This window comes from Bos grunniens, chromosome 10 (genome assembly GCF_055505025.1).
Source record: "Bos grunniens cultivar Pamir isolate PY7600 chromosome 10, Bosgru_T2T1.0, whole genome shotgun sequence".
Lineage (NCBI taxonomy): Eukaryota > Metazoa > Chordata > Mammalia > Artiodactyla > Bovidae > Bos > Bos grunniens.
Window position 1 is genome coordinate 43,311,386 of NC_141174.1, and position 20,297 is coordinate 43,331,682.

At 40.7% G+C, this 20,297-nt stretch overlaps 1 protein-coding gene across 8 annotated transcripts in view; it reads right to left on the reverse strand.

The window, feature by feature from the left end:
- The window catches only part of ATP8B4 (ATPase phospholipid transporting 8B4 (putative)), a 335,711-nt gene extending 316,085 nt beyond the window's left edge, over positions 1 to 19,626 (reverse strand). For 7 of the 8 annotated variants that reach the window (XR_015134453.1, XR_015134452.1, XR_015134455.1 and 4 more), the window contains exon 1: positions 19,145 to 19,626. The gene's annotated coding sequence lies outside the window, so the exon portion shown is untranslated. The remainder of the gene's footprint in view (positions 1 to 19,144) is intronic. The other variant, XM_086320807.1, reaches the window with a different exon arrangement.
- Between the last annotated feature and the right edge of the window lie 671 nt (positions 19,627 to 20,297).

Below are 20,297 nucleotides of genomic sequence, written 5' to 3' on the forward strand. Positions count from 1 at the left end.
AACGCCAACAAAAGACTCAGAAAGAGCATTTAAACAGTCTACTTGGGAACATAGTTTATTCACAGATACATACATAAAATACTTTAAAAAATTCACAAGTGAAACAAAATAATATGCAGTTAAAATAGTGCAAATATTAATAGAGGAGGAAGCAGCCAAGATGGGAGGGTTATAGCCAAGATGGTAGAATACAAACACCCTAAGCTTACCTCCTCCCAGGGGCACATCAAAATCACAACTATTTACAGAGCAACTATATAAGAATGACTTGAAGACTAGCAGAAAATATTTTAAATAAGAAAATACAAAAAGATGGGTAGGAGGGGTGGAGACATGGTATAGTCAAGACTCATACCCTCAGGTCGGCAACCACAAACAGGAGGATAGAGAGAAGTTCTTCCCAAAGAGTGAAGGCTCTGAGATCCATATCTGGTTCTCAAGCTGGATGGGGCAGGGGGGATGGGAGTCCTACACTGGGAAGATGAGCCCCAAGCACTGGCTTTGAAAGCTAGCAGAAATTGTGTATGAGATAGCTAGAGGGTTGTAAGAAATAGACACTCTGCTTTTAAAAGATAAATGCAGAGAATTCTCTGGTGGTCCAAAGGTAGACAGTCTACCTCGCAGTGCAGGGGATGCAGGTTCAATCCCTAGTTGGGGAACTAAGATCCTACAAGCCGTGGAACAAGTAAGCCTGTGTGCCACAACTAAAGAGCCTATGTGCCACAACCACTGAGCCTGCACGCTCCAGAGCCCGCACGCCATAAATAAAGAGTCTGTGCACCACAACGAAAGAAGATCCTGCAACAAAGAAACACAGCCAAATAAATAAATATCTTTTAAAAATATATAAATAAATAAAAGGTGAATGCAAAAATCTTACACACTTTAAGACCCAGTACAGAGGCAGTAATTTGAAAGGAGACTGAGTCATCCCATTTCCTGATTTTGGAAAGCCTCTCAGAGAGGCAAGAGACAATGAGGACTTCCCCTGTGGACACGGGGGCTGGCAGCAGCCATTTTTGGCAGCTCATTCTACAACAAGGACACTGGTGCTGACAAGCACCATTTTGTAGTCCCCAATCTAGCCTGTTAGTGTCAGGAGCTTATCCATCCACTAGCAGCCCATCATCAGTCCCAGAGCTCCTAAGATCAACTAGACAGCTGCTCAAGGACCCAGCCTCACCCACTGGCAGGCCACCACCAAACCAAAGAACACCCAGCCCATATAGCCAGGCACCCTGTGACTTAGCTCTTCCCACCAGTAACCAGCAGCCTCAGCACAAGGCAAGACCAGTCAGTTAACCAAGAAGGGGGCAAGCTAGACCTAAAAACACAAGAGACCCAAGTTTGATCCCTCAGTTGGGAAGATCTCCTGGAGTAGGAAATGGCAACCAACTCCAGTATTCCATGGACAGAAGAGCCTGGTGGGCTACAGTCCACATGGGGGTCACACAGTCAGACATGACTGAGAGACTAACACTTTCACTTCACTTTCACTAGAGCATATAGCTCTGGTGACAAGAGGGGAGTGTGAGTCTGAGCCTCAAAAGCCCTTTATGTCAGAGACATGTCTGTTTCTCCAAGATCGTGAGATGCAGACAACCTACCTAATACATTTGCTCTGTGAACTCAGGAGAAGAAAGGATGAACACGGTGAGAAGTTTAGCAAAGAATTAGAAAATATAAAGAAAAACCAAACAGACTGAAGAATATAGTAAGTAAAATTTTTTTTAATTACACTAGAATGAATCAACAGTAGAATAGATGACACAGAGGAATGATCTAGTGAACTGGAAGACAGAGTGGTGAAAAACTACGTGAGCTGAACAGGAAAAAAAAACTTTTAAAAATGAGGACAGTTAAAGAAACGTCTGGGACAGCATGAAGCATACAAAAATTTGAAAGATAAGGGTCCCAAAAAGAGAAGAGAGAGAAAAGTGTAGAGAATTTAATAGAAATAATAGCTGAAAATTCCATAATCTGGAAAAGGAAATAGACATCTGGGTCCAGGAAACAGAGTTCCAAACAAGATCAAGCCGATGAGAACAACACCAAAACACACTGTAATTAAAATGCCGAAAATTAAAAGATAGAATGAGAATCTTAAATCAGCAAAGGGAAAAACAATTGTTTACATACAAGGGACTCCCACAGGTTAATCAGTGAAAGTTTTACAGGCCGACAGGAGTGCCAGGATATATGTAAAATGATGAAAGTAAAAAACCTACAGGTAAGAATACTCGACCCCACAAGGCTAGCATTCAAATTTGCAGGAGAGAGAAAGGGTTTAACAAGTAAAAGTTGAGTTCTGACCACTAAACCAATTTACAAGAAATATTAAATAGACTTCTCTAAACAGAAAAGGAAAACCACAACTAGAAATTCAAAAATTACAGAAAGAAAAAATCTTATTGGTAAAGGCAAATGAAGAGTAAGAATAACAGATTAACCACTTTAAAGTGAGTAGAAAGGTTAAAAGACAAAAGTAGCTCAACCATTTATATCAACAATAAATAGTTAAGGGATACACAAAAAGAAGTAAAATATGATGTAAAAAATATTAAACATGGGCAAGAGTGAGTAAAAATGCAGCATTGTTAGAATATGTTTGAACTTAAGAGATTATCAAAGAAAAAGTATACAAATACACACACACACACCCGTGGTAATCACACATATACCTCATGATAACCACAAACCAAAAATCTATGAGAGATACACATACAAAAAATATAACACTAAATACAGTCATCAAATAAGAAAAAAGAGGGGAAAAGGGAGCAAAAAAGAACTATAGAAACAATTAACAAAATGGCAGTCAGTACATACCTATCAATAATTACCTTAAACATAAATGGACCAAATGCTCCAACCCAAAGAGAAGCAGTGGCTGAATGAATAAAGAAAACAAGACCCATATATATGCTGCCCACCAGAGACTCACTGCAAATCTAAAGAAACACACAGACCGAAAGTGAGAGGAGAGAAAAATGTCTCCCATGCAAATGGTAACAAAAAGAAAACTGGGGTAGCAATATTTGTCCTGAAAAAAATAGATATTAAAACAAAGCCTCAGAGAGGCAAAGAAGGAATTAGAAAGTGATCAGGAGATCAATCGAACAAGAAGGCAAACAACTGTAAGTATATATGCAAGCAACACAGAAGCGTCTAAATACACAACACAAACATTAACAAACAGAAAGGGGGAGGTCAACAGCATCACAACCAACTTAGGGCAATTTAACATCCCACTTATATCAATGAAGAGATCCTTCTCAACTATTCTAAAAAACTAAAGAAGAAACACTCCCAAACTTACTTATGAGGCCAGCATCATCCTAATACCCAAAACAAAGACACTACCAAAAAAAGAAAAAAGAAATTTAAAAGTCAATATCCTTGAAGAACAGATGCAAAAAAACCTCAACAAAACTTTACCAAAACAAATTTAATAATGCCTTAAAAGAATTATACACCATGATCAAGTGCCCCTCCAGTAATTATACACCCGCCCCTCCAGTAATACAATGATGATTCAATATCCACAAATCAATCAACGTGCTATGCTGTATCAACAAATTGAGTAATAAAAATAACATCTCAGTAGACACACAAAATTAAAAATCCACTTTCAATAAAAACTCTGAATAAAGTGGATGTAGAGGGAATTTATCTCAAACTTACGAAAGCCATCAGTTCGCAGCTACCACCACGCTTCACAGTGAAAAAAGAAAGCACTTCTGCTAAGATCAGGAACTAGACAAGGCTATCCACTCTGTCACTTTTATTCATGCTAGTGACAGCCCTAAAAACTGCAATCAAACAAGAAAAAGAGATAAAAGGAATCCAAATTGGAATGAGAGAAGTAAAACTGAAGGATACGTGCACCCCTATGTTCACTGCAGCACAGTTTGCAGTAGCTGAGACGTGGAAGCCACCTAAATGTCAAATGTCCATCGGCTGAGGAAAGGATAAAGACGGCGTGGTACATATATGCATTGAAATGAAATAATGCCATGTGAAGCAACATGGATGGGCCTGGAGATTATCACACCAAGTGCAGAAAGTCAGACAGAGAAAGACAAATATATGATATTGCATATATGTGAATTTTTTTAAAAAATGATACAAATGAACTTATTTACAAAGCAGAAAACACACTTAGAAAAGGGAAGAATGGGCGAGGAAGGACAGAATGGTAATTTGGGTTTGACATGTACACATTGCTAAATTTAAAATAGATGACCAAACAGAATCTACTGTATAGCACAGGGAACACTGCTCAATACCATGTAATAACCTAAATGGGAAAAGAATTTGGAAAAGCATAGATACATATGTATAAATGAATCACTTTGCTATATACCTGAAATGAACACATTGTTAATCAACTATAGAAGGGCTCCTTTCAACATCTCTTGTAAGGCAGGTCTAGATTAATGACCTCCCACAGCTTTTATTTGTCTGGGAAAGTATTTCTCCCTCACATCTGAATGACAACTTTGCTCTGTATTCTTGGGTGAAAGCCTATCTTTCAGAATTTTGAGAATGCCATTCCACTTTCTCTTGGCCTAGTGGATTTCTGCTGAGAAATCTGCTGATAACCCAATGAGTTACTGTCCTTTACTCCTGGCTGCCTTTAAAACGCTTTCTTTTACTTTTGACCATTTTAATGTGTCTTGGAGAAGGTCTTTTTGCATTGAGATAATTAAGTGTTCTCTTAGCTTTAAGGGCTTATATACACAGTTCCTCCCCCAAGTTTAGAAAATCTATCAGCTATTCTTTCCTTAAATAAACTGTTCCCTCTTCATCTTCTCTATCTCAGATATCCATTCCCCTAATGTTGCCCTTCCTAAAAGAGTCAGCTCTCATGGGATTTCCTAATTTTCTAATATTTTCTCTTTCCTTTTCTACTTATATCATTTCTTAATGTCTGACTTTGAGTTTGTTAATTCTCTTTTACATGTATCTGCTCTATTTCCATTGCTTTCCAGTGCATTCTTTATCTCATTTATTGAATTTTTCAACTCCAGAATTTGTTTGGTTCCTTTTCAGAGTTTCAATCTCTTTGATAAAGTATTCCTTCTGTTCATTAATTTTATTCCTGAGTTCACAAAACTGCCTTCCTGAGTTTTCTTGTAGCCCACTGAGTATCCCCATGACAGCTACTTTGAATTCTCTATCAGTCAGATCACAATATTCCATGACTGTAAGTTTGCTTTCTAAAGGATTGTCACTTTCTTTTTGTAGTACAGTGTTATTGTTGTTCTTCGTGGTGCCTGATGAATTGTTCCTCGCTGGGGCATATGAATTTAAGTGATGATCTGGGGCTTCCCTGTTGGCTCAGACATTAAAGGATCCGCCTGCAATGCAGGAGTTCAGTTCTGTAACTCAGTCGTGTCTGGCTCTTTGCAATCTCATGGACTGCAGCAAGCCAGTCCTCCCTGTCCATCACCAACTCCTGGAGTTTACTCAAACTCATGTCCATTGAGTTGGTGATGCCATCCAACCATCTCATCCTCTGTCCTCCCCTTCTCCTCCTGATTTCAATCTTTCCCAGCATTAGGGTCTTTTCAAATGAGTCAGTTCTTCACATCAGGTGGCCAAAGTATTGGAGCTTCAGCTTCAGCATTAGTCCTTCCAGTGAATATTCAGGACTGATTTCCTTTAGGATGGACTAGTTGGATCTCCTTGCTGTCCAAGAGACTCTCAAGAGTCTTCTCCAACACCACAGTTCAAAAGCATTGATTCTTCGGTGCTCAGCTTTCTTTATAATCCAACTCTCACACCCATACATGACCACAGGAAAAACCATAGCCTTGACTAGACTTTGTCGGCAAATTAATGTCTCTGCTTTTTAATATGCTGTCTAGGTTGGTCATAACTTTTCTTCCAAGGAGCAAGCGTCTTTTAATTTCATGGCTGCAGTCACCATCTGCAGTGATTCTGGAGCCCAAAAAAATAAATTCTGTCACTGTTTCCCCATCTATTTGCCATGAAGTGGTGAGACCAGATGACATGATCTTCGTTTTCTGAATGTTGAGTTTTAAGCCAACTTTTTAACTCTCCTCTTTTCACTTTCATCAAGAGGCTCTTTAGTTCTTCTTCACTTTCTGCCATAAGGTTGGTGTCATCTGCATATGTGATATTGATATTTCTCCTGGAAATCTTGATTCCAGCTTGTGCTTCTTCCAGCCAAGCATTTCTCATGATGTACTCTGCATATAAGTTAAATAAGCAGGGTGACAATATACAGCCTTGACAGCAAGGTTGAAATGGATGAACCTAGAGTAAAGTCACAAAGAGAAAAACAAATATCATATATTAATGACCTGGGTTCAATCCCTGGTTTGAAAGATCTTCTGGAGAAGGGAATGGCTACCCACTCCAGTGTTCTTGCCTGGGAAATCTCATGGACAGAGGAGCCTGACAGGTCCAGGGGCCTCAAGAAGAGTCAGAGGACAGAGTGACGAACACTCACCCTTTTTTTTTTTTTTTAAGAAATTACAGTACTTTCTTCTGTTTTCCAGTAGGTGGTGCTATAACACAAGTTTTTGGTTTCTGTTAAATGAGCTGCCCCTGGTTGCATTCAACCTTTATATATAAATGTACAGATGTGTGGAGTTATCCAGCATCCTATTGTGTTGACAGAGGCACCTTTGTTGATTTGTAGTTGCTATATGGTTGTAGATTGAAAGGGGCAGAGAAAGGCAATCCTTTACTCCACTCGACTTTCAAGAGTGGGCACTTTCTAGCCTCCACCTCTTTGAGACAGGTGTGCCTCTGTGCCTTCAACTATTGCTTCTTATGCCTCCGGGGTCACTGCTGCCTTGCTTCTGCCACAACCACTGCAGTCACTGACATGGTGGGCTCTTCCTTCATATCCAGCATCCTCTGAGTTGTAGCTTTTACTGCCATGGGGGAAGGAGGACACTGGTGGGATGGTTGCCAAGGTCGCACAGGCACCTCTACCTCTTAGGTGCTATAAGGCTCATGGGCTCCACATTGCAGAAGGAGGTGGAGGCTGGATTGTGGGCAGCCCAGTGGCTGGAGGAATGGGGTCCTCGCCCCATTGCCATTGTTGCCAAGTCACCTGTGGCTCTGGCGCTGCTGTGATTAGGTTAGAGTCACGCACAGCAACCTCACCTGTTGCTGCTAGGTTCTCTGGAGCTGTGGAGTCAGCTGCCATGGTCAGAGGGCAGGGCTTGAAGGTGCTGACTTTGCAGTTCCCTGGGTTCCACTTCTATTTGTTCCCATCACCAAGCTTTGTATGTACAGCTGTGTGGAGTTATCCAGCATCCTATTGCGATGACAGAGGCACCTTTGTTGACTTGTGATTGCTATACGGTTGTAGACTGAAAGGGGCAGAGAAGCAATCTTTTACTCCACAGGTTACCGATGTCTCCACAGTCAGGGCCCAGGGAAGTCTTTCTAATCTCTTGTCATCATGCCCGAATCCCAAGATTTGTTTGGTCGTTCCACTGGAGCAGAAGCTGCTGCATACCATGAACTGTAGCAGAAGCCCCTGGAGTCATATAGTGACAGGAAGTCAAGTGGTAAGTGGGTAAGTTACTGGAGGTAGAGTATGCGTTAGCATGAGACTGAGGACTTCTGGAGGTCTTAATTTTTTAAGGGGGTGGGGAAGTGTGATAAAATTGTCTGGGTTCTAACTCTAGTAACCTTATCATATACTCATGGTATATGGACAGTGGACAAAGACCCTCTCTTGGTCCTGGCAGAAAAAGAGGCCAGCAATGAAGTATCACTTCACATCAGTCAAAATGGTCATCAGCAAAAACTCTACAAACAATAAATGCTGGAGAGGTTGTGGAGAAAAGAAAACCCTTTTGCACTATTAGTGGGAATGTAATGAAAAAGGAAAAAGACTACTGATACAGCCGCTATAAAGAATGGTATGGAGATCCCTTTAAAAAAAAAAACAAACTAAGAATAAAAATACCACATGACCTACCCAATCCCACTACTGAGCACATACCCTGAGACAATCATAATTGAAAATGACACATATTCCCCAATGTTCACTGCAGCACTATTTACAATAGACAGGACATGGAAACAACCTAGATGTCCATTGACAGATGAATGGATAAAGAAGTTGTACACACATACAACAGAATATTACTCAGCCATAAAAGCAAATGAATCTGAGTCAGTTGAACTGAGGTGGATGAACCTAGAGTGAAGACAGAAAGAGAAAAACAAATACTGCATGTTAATGCTCATATATGGAATCTCCTTGGAAAAAAAGGTATGACCAACTTAATGTCAACTTTAATGTCAACTTATTAAAAAGCAGACATTACTTTGCCAACAAAGGTCCATCTAGTCAAAGCTATGGTTTTTCCAGAAGTCGTGTATGGATGTGAGAGTTGGACTATAAAGAAAGCTGAGCGCCGAAAAATTGATGCTTTTGAACTGTGGTCTTGGAGAAGACTCTTGAGAGTCCCTTGGACAGCAAGGAAGTCCAACCAGTCCGTCCTAAGGGAAATCCGTCCTGAATATTCAATGGAAGGACTGATGCTGAAGCTCAAACTCTAATACTTTGGCCACCTGATGCGAACAACTGACTCATTGGAAAAGACCCTGATGCTGGGAAAGATTGAAGGAGGGAAGAGAAGGGATGACAGAGGATGAGGTGGTTGGATGGCATCACCAACTTAATGGACATGAGTTTGAGTAAACTCCAGCAGTTGGTGATGGACAGGGAGGCCTGGCATGCTGCGGTCCCTGGGGTTGCAAAGAGTTAAGACACAACTGAGTGACTTAACTGACTGACTGATGGAATCTAGAAAAATGGTACAGATGAACCCGTTTACAGGGCAGGAATAGAGATGCAGACAGAACAGACTTGTGGACACAGTGGGGGAAGAAGAGGGTGCGATGACTTGAGAAAGTAGCATTGACATATATATACTTTCATATGTAACACAGACAGCTAGTGGGAAGCTGCTATATAACACAGGGAGCTCTACCCAGTGCTCTGTGACAACCTAGAGGGGTGCGATAAGGGGAGATCAAGGGAGGGGATATATGTATACTGATGGTTGATTTATGTTGTTGTACGGCAGAAGCCAACACAACATTGTAAAGCAATTATCGAATTAAAAATAAATTTTTAAACAAAGGAAAAAAGGACAAAGGCTACACTTTATCTGAACTCCACACCGCTTTTAGAAGAGTTTGATGCTGGGTGACGTGTCCTGGTAAGCAACAAGAGCGAGCTTCTGTGCAAGATGGGTGTCATGTCTGGGATGAGCACAGGGTATGTGTGTGCTCAGTCATGTCCGACTCTGTACGACCCCATGGACTGTAGCCCACCAGGCTCCTCAGCCCACAGGATTCTCCAGGCAAGAACACTGGAGTGGGTTGCCATGCCCTACTCCAGGGGATCTTCCCAACCAGAGATTGAATCCATGTCTCTTACGTCTCCTGCTTTGGAAGGTGGCAGGAGTGGGAAATTTGCTAGGGTTGGTTTCAAGGCATGAGGCTGTTGAATAAATCAACAATTACTTGAGGGTTCTGAAAATCTTAAGGGGTAAGACTTCATCTAATAGCACAGGCTCTAGAGAGCTCACGTAGCCTTCTGGGTTGGACAATGACTAGTTGAAGAGAATTATTTATTGGAAGCTGTGTGTGAAGTGGGACTGAATGAGGAAAGTAGAAGCAGGGGACCCATTTAGGTCCCCATGTGAGGAACGACTAGAGAAACAATTGAAAGAATAGGAAGGAAAAGGAGAAGCTGAAGAAAGACTGACAGCACATGCAGACAGAGGACTTGGAAGACTGGGAGAGAAAGGTTCTTTCAGAAAGAAGAGTAAGAAGAAAGTAAGATTTCAAAAGTGTCTGTTCTGATTAACTGGGAACGGTATTTGTGTGACCTGAATTAGAGTTATCTGGGTGGAGTGACGAGGAGAGGAAAGAGACTATGAAGACTAAGAGAGAAAGCTGATGCTAGAGTTTATTGTTACAGATCATCTGTTCTAAAAGAATAGAAGGAAAATGAGACGATCTGGCAGCTGGCTGGAAAAGAAAAAAGAATATTTTTTTTCAAATATAATTGGAAGCTTGAATACAATAGAAAGAGAACAAAAGGGTAAGAAAGATGAATATATGGAACTTTCACTGATATCTAGGAGACTCCCCAGAGTAATCACAGCAGCAATAGGTGAACTGGCAAGTTTTTAGGCAGCAAAGCCTAGGATGTGCTGAGCCAGGCTGTCATTGCAGGTCCTGACTCGTCCATCAACTGACCCTGGAAACTTAATTACTCACAATCCATATCCTAATGTGTAATGTGGGACCGATAATCATTTCCCTGTATACCCAGCACTGTTCCTGAACAACACTAGAAACTCATTAAATATCCCTTGGTTGATTACCTTGCAGAGTAGTTATGAGAATATAAAAAAGAAGAACAAATGTGGGAAGGTTTCAGAGTGCTATAAATGTCATTATTCAATGTTATTTGTCAGCATAGATCAATATTTATCATGTGTTAATGTCATAATATGACTTCATTTATTCTAATTCCTGAACTTAAGATATACATGGAGTGAAACAACATACCTTTCATCTCTAGGGGAAATTACTTAACAAATAAGTTTTAATATGTTTAGGGCAATGGTATCTAAATATATCCACTTGCATAAATTGCAAGAGAATCAACAGCAGAACATTTCAAAACTGTACTTAGCTGTACTTCTGGAGATTCTCTGATTCTGTAGTTCTGAGGTCAGACTGGGGGTGGGGGGATGGGGGGGGCGGTGTCTGTACTACTTAAAGTTCCTAAGGCAAGGGAATGGCCAAGATGGCAGAGTAGGAAGACCCCAAGCTCACCACCTCTCAAGGGCACACAGAATTTATAACTATAAAATTTACAGAGGAACTATTGATGGGAAGGACCAGAATCTAGCAGAAAATAAGCTTCTACAACAAAAGATATAAAGAAAGAACCACAATGAGAGAATAGGACCAGCAAAGTCATGGTTTAGTCAGATCTATATACACCCCTGGTGGGTGACTCACAAACAGAAGGATAATTACAATTGCAGAGTTTCTCCCCAAAGTGAGGGCTCTGAGCTCCATATCAGACTCCCCACCCTAAGGGGTCTTACACTAAGACAAGCCCCCACAACATTTGGGTCTGAAAGCCAGCAGGGCTTACTTCTGAGAGTGCCAGGGGGCTCTACTCTTAAAGGATGCTTACAAAATCTCACATGCTCTGGGACCCAGGGTAGAAACAGTAATTTGAAAGAAATCTGGGTCAGACCCACCTACTGATCTTGGAGGGTCTCCCAGAGAGGTGGGAAGCCACCTCTTCACCTTGGGTACACAGACAGTGGTGGCAGCCATTTTGGGTCAGGGGTGTGGGGTGTTCTACCATGCAAACACTGGTGCTGACAAGCACCCTTGAGCTTATTAGCATCAGGACCCAACCCTGCTCCTGCCCACCAGAGTGTGGGCACCAGTAGGGCAATGCCTCAGGCCAAGCAACTAGCTGAGTGGGAACATAGCCCCAACAACCAGCAAGCAGGAGTTGTCTTTAAAAGTTCTGAGCCCACAGCCACAATGGGACATGGTGCTGTCCATGAGAAGGCCCAGGACCTGACTCCATATACCAGTGCATAGACCCTAGGACCCAGCTCTGCCCACCAGTGAGCAGGCAACAACCCCAGGACATCCTGGGCCCTGATCTCACCCACAGGTAAGTGGGCTCTCACCAAGGACCAGCCTCAGCCAACAGTAGGGCAGGCACGTGTTCTGGGACCCTCTGAACCACAGCCAGCTGCCTCATGATCCAGCCTCATCAATCAGTGGCCAGCAGACTTCACTCCTGGCAACCAACTAGGCCAGGAGCCAGTCGTGCCTACCTGATCACCCATGGTAGTCAGCTCACTACACAGGACCCACACATGCCAGGTGAGTGACACCTCTAGAACACAGGGCTCTGGTGACCAGAGAGAATTATACTGCTGGGACATGTATGACATACCCTACAAAAGGTTAAGAAATGTAAACAATCTACCACATTACAGGAAAAATCATGTTCCAAACAAAGTAACAAGATAAAACCCCACAAGAGTGGGATGATCTGAGAAGAGTGGGAGTGGGATGATCACCAGTCCAGGGTCGACACATGAGACAGGGTGCTCAGGGCTGGTGCACTGGGATGACCCAGAGGGATGAGATGGGGAGGGAGGGAGGAGGAGGGGTTCAGGATGGGGAACACATGTACACCCATGGCTGATTCATGTCAATGTATGGCAAAAACCACTACAATATTTTAAAGTAATTAGCCTCCAATTAAAATAAATAAAATTTTTTTTAAACCCACAAGAACTAAGTAGAGATAGCCAATCTGCCCAACAGAGTTCAAAGTAATAATCATAAAGATGATCCAATAACTCAGGAGAAGATTGGATGAACAGAGTAGGAGTTACAAGTGCTTAAAAGAGTTAGCAAATATAGAGAAGAACAAAACAGAGATGAATACAATAACTGAAATGAAAAATACACTAGAAGGAATCAACAGTAGCTTAAATGATACAGAGGAACAGGTCAGTGGAACGAAAGAGTAGTGGAAACCACTAAAGCGGAACAGAAAAAGAAAAAATAGAAAGAAGTGAAGGTGGTTTAAGAGACCTCAGGGACACCATCAAGCATACTAATATATGCATGATGGGGGTTCCACAAGGAGAAAAAAGGGACTGAGAACATATTTGAAGACATAATGGTTGAAAACTTCCCTAACCTGGGAAGGGAAACAGACATCCAGATCCAGGAAGTAAAGACGGTCCCAAAGAGGATCAACCTAATGAGGTCAATACAAAGACACATTTTAATTGAAAGGGTAAAAATTAAATATAAAGAAAATATTAAAAGCAGCAAGGGAAAAGAATCAAGTTATGTACAAGGAAACTCCCATAAGGCTATCAGATAACTTTTCAGCAAAAATTCTGCAGGGGAGAAGGGAGCAGCATAAAATATTTAAATAGATGAAAGGGAAGAACCTACAACCAAAATGTTCTACCCATTAAAGGTTTTCCTTCAGATTTTATGGAGAGATCAAAAGTTTTACAAACAAAAGCTAAGAGTTCATCACCACTAATTCACCTTAACAAGAAACATTTAAGGGAATTCTCTAAGGAGGGAGGAGGAGGGGAAAGAGAAAGAAAGAGCTTCCTGGTAAGGGGAAATATTTAGTAAAGATAGTAAATCAACCTTATGCAAAATTAGTAAAAAGGTCAAAAGACAAGAATAGTAAAACCACCTATATTTGCAGTAAGTAGTTAAGTGAAGTATCTCAGTCATGTCCAACTCTTTGCGACCCCGTGGACTGTAGCCTACCAGGCTCTTCCCTCCATGGGATTCTCCAGGCAAGAATACTGGAGTGGGTTGCCATTTCCTTCTCCAGGGGATCTTCCCAGCTCAGGGATCGAACCCGGGTCTCCCTCATTGCAGGCAGACACTTTAACCTCGGAGCCACCAGGGATTCCCGTAAGTAGTTAAGGGACACACAAAACAAAAAGATGTAAAATATGATGTCAAAACAGTAATTGCCGGGGGAGGGACATAACAATGTAGAGTTGTTAAAGTGCATTAGAGATTCTGAGATTAGTAACTTAAAATAACATAGATAGCTACATAAACCTTATGGTAACCACAAATCAAAAACCTATAATAAAGACACACCCAAAAAAGAGAAAAGAATCCAAAATAACAGAAAAGATAGTCATCAAATCATAGGGAAGAAAGCAAAAGAAGAACAAATAATCAAAAATTAACTACAAAAGCAATCCCAAAACAATTAACAAAATGGCAGTAAGTACATATGTATCAGTAACTATATTAATTGTAAATGGACTAAATGCTCCAGTGTAAAAAACAGAGTGGCAAAATGGACATAAATACAAGAGTTACATATATGCTGCCGGAAAAAGACTCACTTCCCATCTAAAGACACACACAGATTGAAAGTGAGGGAATTGGAATAAGGTATTCTATGCAAATGGAAATCAAAAGAAAGTCAGAGTAGCAATACTTTTATCAGACAAAATAAACTTTAAAACAAAAACTGTAAAAAGAAACAATAAGGGACATTACATTCACAATGATCAAGGGATCAATCCAAGAAGATGCTGTGACAACTGTAAATATACATGTACCCAATAAAAATATTTTTACCCAAAGCAAATATCAACATACATAAAGGGAGAAATTGACAGCAACACAGTAAGAGTCGGGGACTTTAACATCACACTTACCTCAATGAACAGATCAACAAGACATAAAATCAGTAAAGAAATATTGGCCTTAACACATTAAACCATTGACTTCATATATATATTGGTCAAAATCCATATATATATTTATATATAAAACTCCATTCAAAAAACAGCAGAATACACATAATTTTCAAGTGCACACGAACATCCTACTGGACAGAATGTTCTAATCGACATCTAACCCAACATTCTAATAGGCCACATAAGCCACATAAATATTCTCAATAAATTTAAGAAAAGTGAAATCATATCAAGCATCTTTTCCAACCACAGTGCTATGAGACAAGAAATCAACTACAACAAAAATCTGCAAGAAAACACACACACACACAAACACACAGAGGCTAAACAAACAACCAATGGTCACTGAAGAACTCAAAAAAGAAATTTAAAAATATCTGGACACGAATGAAATGAAAGAACAATAATCCAAAATCTATGCGATGCAGCAAAAGCAGTTCCAAAAGAGTAGTTTACAGCAATACAAGCCTACCTCAGGAAACAAGAAAAATCTCAAGCAACCTAACCTCACACCTAAAGGAACTAGAAAAAGAAAAAACCAAGTTAGTAGAAGGTAAGAAATCATAATGATCACAGCAAAAATAAATGAAATAAAGACTAAAAACAATAGCAACTAAGATCAATGAAAAGAACTGGTCTTTGAAAAGATAAATAAAATTGATAAACATTTAGTGAGACTCATCAAGAGGGCCCAAATCAATAAAATCAGAAACGAAAAAATTACAACACCATAGATCATTGAAAATTATTGCAAACAATTATACACTAATAAAACAGCCTAGAAGAAACGGACAAATTCTTAGAAATGTACAATCAAGAAGAAATAGAAAATATAAACAGACCAATTATCAGTAATGAAATTGAATCAATGATTTTTAAAACTCCCAGAAAACAAAAGTCCAGAACTAGATGGCCTCCCAGGTGAATTTTACCAAACATTTAGAGAAGAGTTAACACCTACCATTCTCAAACTATTACAAAAAATGCAGAAAAAGGAATGCTTCCAAAGACATTTACAAGGCCGGCATCACACTGATAGCAAAACCAGACAAAGATACTACAAAAAAAAAAATGAAAGAAAGAAAGAAAATTATAGGCCAATATCCTTGATGAATACAGATGCAAAAATATTCAACAAAATATTAGCAAAATGAAACCAATACATTAAGATCATACACCAGATCAAGTGGAATTTATTCCAGGGATGCAAAGATTTTTCAGTCTCTACAAATCAATGTAATAAAACCAAATTAACTAACTGAAAAATAAAAATCACATGATCATATCAGTAGATACAGAAAATCTTTTGACAAGTTTCAACATCTATTTATGATTTAAAAAAAAAAAAAAAAACTCTCAACATGGTGGGTATAGAGTGAACACACCTCAACATAATAAAGTCCATATATGATAAGCCCACAGCTAAAATCATACTCAACAATGAAATGCTAAAAGCATTTCCTCTAAGATCATGAAGAAGACAAGAATACCCACTCTCACCACTTTTATTCAACATACTATTGAAGTCCCAGCCACAGCAACTAGACAAATAGAGAAATCAAAGGAGTCCAACAGGAAAGGAAGAAGTAAAACTGTCACTGTTTAAAGATGACATGATACTATACATAGAAAATCCTAAAGACACCACCAGAAGCTACTATAGTTCATCAATGAATCTGGTAAAATAGCAGAATACTAAATTTATATCTGGAAATCTGTGCATTTCTATATACTAACAACAAACTACCATAAAGAGAAATTAAGATAACAATTTCATTTACCATCACATGAAAAAGAATAAAATACTTCAGAAGGAGGTAAAAGACCTGTGCCCAGAAAACTATAAGATACTGATGAAAGAAACTGAAAATCACACAAACAGATGGAAAGATACACTGTGTTCACGGATTGGAAGAATGACTATTGTTAAAATGATCATATTATGCAAGGCAATCTGCAGAGTCAATGAAATCCCTATCAAATTACCAATGGCATTTTTCACAAACTAGAATAAATTCTAAAATTTCTATGGGAACATAAAAGACCCCAAACAAAAAACAATTTTGAGAAAGAAGAACGAAACTGAAGAAATCACACACCTGACTTCAGACCACACTACAAAACACTATGGGACAAGCACAAAAACACTGACATTGACACACAGATAAATGGAATAGGATAGAAAGCCCAGAAATAAACCACACACTTAGGAGTTTATGTCACAGATCAACTAATGTAAGGCAAAGGAGGCAAGAATAGACAATGGAGAAAAGACAGTCTCTTCAATAAGTGGTGTTAGACAACGTGGACAGCTATGTAAAAGAATGGAATTAGAACATTCTCTAACACCATATACAAAAATTAACTCGAAATGGATTAAAGACCTAAATGTAAGACCTGAAACCACTGAACTCCCAGAGGAAAACAGGGGCAAAACACTCTGACATAAATTGTAGCAATATGTTTTGGATCTGTCTCCTAAAGCAAAGGAAATTAAAGAAAATAAACATGAGACATAATTAAATTTAAAAACCTTTGCACAGCAAAGAAAACCACTGACAAAACTAAAGACAACCTACTGAAAGCGAGAAAATATTTGCAAATGATATGACCAATAAGGGGTTAATATCCAAAATAAACACCTCATACAACTGAATATAAAAAAAATTTTTTTAATGGAGGGATGAGGAGGAGGCTCAAGAGGGAGGGGATATGAATATAATTACAACTGATTCACATTGTTTTATGACAGAAACCAACACAACATTGTAAAGCAATTCTCCACCAATTAAAAAAAAAATGTTTTTAATGAGCAGAAGACCTGAATAGACATTTCTCTAAAAACAACATACAGATGGCTAACACGCACCTGAAAAGATGCCCAACATCATTAATCAGAGAAAAACAAATTAAATCCTCAATGAGATATCACCTCACACCAGTCAGAATGGCCATGATCAACAAGAACACAATTATCAAGTGTTAATAAGGGTGTGGAGAAAGGGAACCTGCATACACATTGGTGCAACCACTGTGCAAAATAGTACGATAATTCCTCAAAACACGAAAAATAGAGCTATCATATACCCAGCAAGTTCACTGCTGGCAATATATCTGAAAAAAATAAAAACACTAATTTGAAAAGATACATAAACCCCAATAGTCAAAGCATCATAATTTACAATAGCCAAGATATGGAAGCAATCTACATGTCCATCAACAGATAAGTGGATAAAGAAGATGTGAGATTATGTATCGATTGATAAATACAAATATACACACAAACATACAGTGGAATAGTACTCAGTCACAAAAAGAATGGAATTTTGCCCTTTGCAGCAACACAGATGGATTTAAAGGATATGACACTAAATGAAATAAATCAGAGAAAGACAAACACTATGATATCATGTACGAGTAGAATCTAAAAAATACAACAAAACTAATGAATCTAACAAAAATAAGCAGACTCAACAGATACAGAGAACAAATTCATGGTTAACAGTGGGGAGAGGAATGGGGGAAGAGCAAGATAGGGGTAGGGAATTAACACGAACAAACTACTATGTATTAATATTAAAGAAATAAGATATAAGTATATATTGTACAATAGCCTTTCCTGGTGGCTCAGACAGTAAAGAGTCTGCCTGCAATGCAGGAGACCTGGGTTAGATCCCTGGGTCGGGAAGATCCTCTGGAGGAGGGCATGGCAACCCACTCCAGTATTCTTGTCTGGAAGATCCCCATGGACAGAGGAGCCTGGTGGGCTACAGTCCATGAGGTCACAGAGTCAGACACAACTGAGTGACTAAGCACACACACACACATATTATACAACACAAATATAACCAATATTTCATAATAACTTTCAATGGAGTATGCTGCTGCTAAGTCGCTTCAGTCGTGTCCGACTCTGTGCGACCCCATAGACGGTGGCCCACCAGGCTCCCCCGTCCCTGGGATTCTCCAGGCAAGAACACTGGAGTGGGTTGCATTTCCTTCTCCAATGCATGAAAGGGAAAAGTGAAAGTCGCTCAGTCGTGTCCGACTCTTTGCGACCCCATGGTCTGCAGCCTACCAGGCTCCTCCGTCCATGGGATTTTCCAGGCAAGAGTACTGGAGTGGGGTGCCATTGCCTTAGTATAACCTACAAAAAATTTGAATCACAATGTTGCACACCTGAAACTAATATTGTAAACCAACTATATCTCAATTTTTAAAAGTCTATGTCCAGCCAAACAGCCCACCATGCATAAGAGAACTCAAAGACATTTCAGACAGACAGGTTCTAAGATAAATTAACTGCCATGCTCCCTTTCTGGGAAAAATAAAATAAAAATAAATTTGTTAAGGCAATTCTAATGTGCAGGCAGCTTGGGAAGTACAAACGTTTTACAAAAGGACTGATGCCTCTCATTCCATTATTAGACTGTCCTCAAAAGAGCGAAAAGCCACCAGCATCGTTTAGAACTCTACCACAGAAGGAACTGTGGGTCAAAAATCTCCACCCCAGTATCTGTGAGCCCCTGGACACTCCGGGTTCACACCTCCTCCCAGGCCCCACCTCTTTTGGTTTTCTAACCCCCTTTTCCTAAAAGCTGCCTCTACTCCATCCCTTGGGGTTCTGCCCTTCTCCAAAACCAACTGCAGCAAGAGCAGCCAATCCTCTGCCTCTTCCGGCTTGGCTATCCTTGTAGATAATTAGCACACAGGCCACTTCCCTTTTAAGGCATGTTAACTGATGGTTACCACAAAGGTAGGTGGGAGGAGAAAAAAGTAGGGGAGAGAAAAAGGTTCCAGACTCCCCAACGCCTTACCGTCACAAACTTGGTTCATGGATTTGGCTTCCCACCAGAGAGAGGAGCCAGAAGGAAATTACAGTGGTGAAGAGCTGATGGCGTCAAGATGGCACCCGTGGGAGGAAGATGGACTCCCGGCCTCACAGGAGACGCACTGACTCTGCTGCTATACGGGAAACAACTTCCTCTCCCCCCTCCCCCCCAAAAAAACCCTAAAAACTGTCTAACAACTCCTACACATCAGGCAGAAGCCGGGAAGGCCCACACAAAAGCGGGTAGGAGGGCCTGGGTTGCAACTCTGCCATGAATCCTACCTCCGGTGCTGCAGAGCCCAGAGTTGGGAGGGAACTCAGACCTGGAGCTTCTCCCTGAGGAGTGAAGGGTTTGAACCCCATATCTGGCACCCCAACTTTTTAAGATTTGTGCCTTAGAGACCAGCCCCCAAAATACCTGGCTTTGAAGACCAAGCAAAGTCCCGCCCAGGAATCCCACAAGGCAATGGGGGAAGCCAGAAGCAGCTCTTAAAGGCCCCGTGGGCTCGGGCTCACCGGGAGGTGCTCAGATCTGCTGTGAATGAGACTCACCTGCTAATTCTAAAGCTTCTGCTTGAGAGACAGGCATCTAACTGAGCACACTTGAGCTTACGGGCAGCATGTTGAGCTCTCCCTCTGCCTCACTCTAGCCAGTGAGTGTGATCTTGTTGTTGTTCTCCTTTTCCCACCAAGCACCATCTCTCTGCCTCATCCCAGCTGGTGGGCGTCAACGTCACACTACCCACTCCGCTCCAGAGCCCCACTGCCCCTACAGGGGACCTCTTACTCACATTTGATGGCCCAGTTTTTGTGGCTTCCACAAGGGGATTCACTTGATCACCTGTTTCTGGAGGGCAGGGGGCTTTCAACCCCGGGTCTCATGGGACAGGAACCGTCAGAGACAGTTCTTGACAAGCTACTACCCCCAGGGCACTGCACAGACAGCCAACTGACACACAACCCCGTCTTTCTGTGAAAGAGGCCTATTTGCTTGCCCAGGAGCTTTGGCCTAGGGGCAGGCTTCTGCTCTGGCACACTTCTAGAACCCCAAGACACTGTCTTTGCAATCTCACTCTGCCTTGCTCCAGATAGCTGGTATCTCCTAGAAAGGAGTTCGTGCCCTTGTCTAGCACACCAGT